This window comes from Otolemur garnettii, unplaced genomic scaffold (genome assembly GCF_000181295.1).
Source record: "Otolemur garnettii isolate 467f Iridium unplaced genomic scaffold, OtoGar3 scaffold00215, whole genome shotgun sequence".
In the NCBI taxonomy this organism is placed as follows: Eukaryota; Metazoa; Chordata; class Mammalia; order Primates; family Galagidae; genus Otolemur; species Otolemur garnettii.
Window position 1 is genome coordinate 1,436,670 of NW_003852610.1, and position 2,140 is coordinate 1,438,809.

The window sequence follows — 2,140 nt, forward strand, 5'->3', positions numbered from 1 at the left end:
AAAAGACAATATCCTTCTTGCCTAGCCACAATTTTGGAAGGTAAGTTTTCTGGAGATCTCAGCTCTTTAGATGTCTGCTCATCCATTGAAGTTTTTGATCAATCTTATTAAAAGATTGACTGTTACACAACTTCCCCTGTGGTAGTGTGTATACCTGAGTGTTTATGCTTGCAAATATACATGTGATGTTATTGAGTATTTTATTGTGTAACGTGGATTATGAAGTGTTCTATTGTATTTTTGTAAGTTATCAAATACATCCCTTTTAAAAATGTGAATAAATATCTTTAAACATTTTTTTCAGAATGATTCTTTCAGGATTTTGACCTTTTGGGGTTTCGGTATTCAACATTACAGTGTTCATGATGCTTGTGCATCTTCAGTTGAGTCGTTTCCACATTTTGATGATTTCCTTCTCTTGGGTGTATACTCAGAAGTAGAATTACTAGGTCATATAATAACTCCATGTTTACCATTTTGGGAAACTGTCAAATGATTTTCCAAAGAGGGCTCATTATGCTACATTCCCCTCAGTGATATGTGTAGGTTCCAGTCTCCACATCCTGCCGGAACTTGATATTGTCTGTCTCTGTGATTACACTCACAGTAATCCTAGTTCACGTGAAGAAGAATCTCATTGTAGTTATGGTGTGTATTCTCTTAATGGATTAATCAGAATAAACATCTTTTTATGAGCTTTTAGTCTGTTTATCTTCACTGAAGTATTGTCTACTGAGATTCTTTGACCATTTTCAATAACTGGGTTATTTCTCATTTTATTATTCATGTTTAATAATATTATAGATACTAGACCCTATGCATTTTTTTTTTTACTTTCTTGGTTGTATTGTTCATCCTACAAACTTTTAAATTTTGATGAAATTGAATTATCAATTTTTAAATAAATCACATTTTTGGAATTGTGGCTAAGAAATCTTTGCTTCATCTAAGGTCACAAAGATACACACCTATTTTTTTTTTGTAAGAATTTTATGGTTCATGATGAGGTCTATGATAAGTTTTGAGTTAATATTTGGCATAATAGTGGTGTATTATTTCTGGTTCTCCAGATTAAAATAAAAAACAGGATGTGTATATATACATAGATTTATTTTAAGGAATTGGCTCATGAGCCTCAGGGCTTGTGCATCTGAACACTGACTGCAGGGCAGAGTACCAAGTTGGGGACCTCGGGAAGAGTTGACACGCCCAGTGTGGAAGGCAGTCTGCTGGCCGAGTCCTTCTTTCTCGGAATTTTAGTCTTTTTCTCTTAAGTCCTTTGCCTGATTAAACAGGCGGTCTTTTTTAGGGAAGGTAATCTGCTTTACTCAAATTTTGTTGATTTAAATGTTAATCTTATCTAAAATATACCTACACAACACTACCTAGACTGATGTTTGATCAAATATCTACGTATCATGGCCTAGCCAAGTTTAAACACAAAATTAATTATTACAGAGAAGGGCATGGATCTTACTATTTTTTTCTTTTTTACATATGTATTTCCAGTTCTTCCAACACCATTTGTTGAAAAACCTAATTTTCTCCTTTGTATTGGCTGGATACCCTGTCTGGAAATCAATTAATCAGAAATAGAGAGCTTATTTCTGGACTGCCAATCTTTTGCCATTGATCAATACATCTATTGTTATGTTTCTACCACACTGTCTTGACTGTTACAGCTTTGTAATAATCAAACAGAAAAGTGGAAATTTTCATTCTGCTCCCACACTAAAGGAATATGTGTTCCCTCCTTCACCACTAAGTATCATATTAACTTCTGTTCTTTTAAGAATGAACCTTATGAGGTCAAGAAAATTTACTTCTAGTTTGTTGAGTGCTTTATCATGAAAAGGTGTTGGATTTTGTAAAACGCTTTTTTTCTAGTTTCCATTAATCATATTATAATTAATCATATTCTGTTAATATAATGTGTTATATTGATTCATTTCAGGATGTTCTACTAAATTTGCATTCCTAGGTAAATCCCTGTTGGTCATGGTATGTAATCATTTTTAAATGTTATTGGATTCAGGTTACTTTTTGCTGAGGAATTTTGTGTTTAAATTTAGAAGAATATGAGTCCATAATTTTCTTGGGATATATACTTCTGGTTTTGGTGTCATAGTAAAGCTGGTCT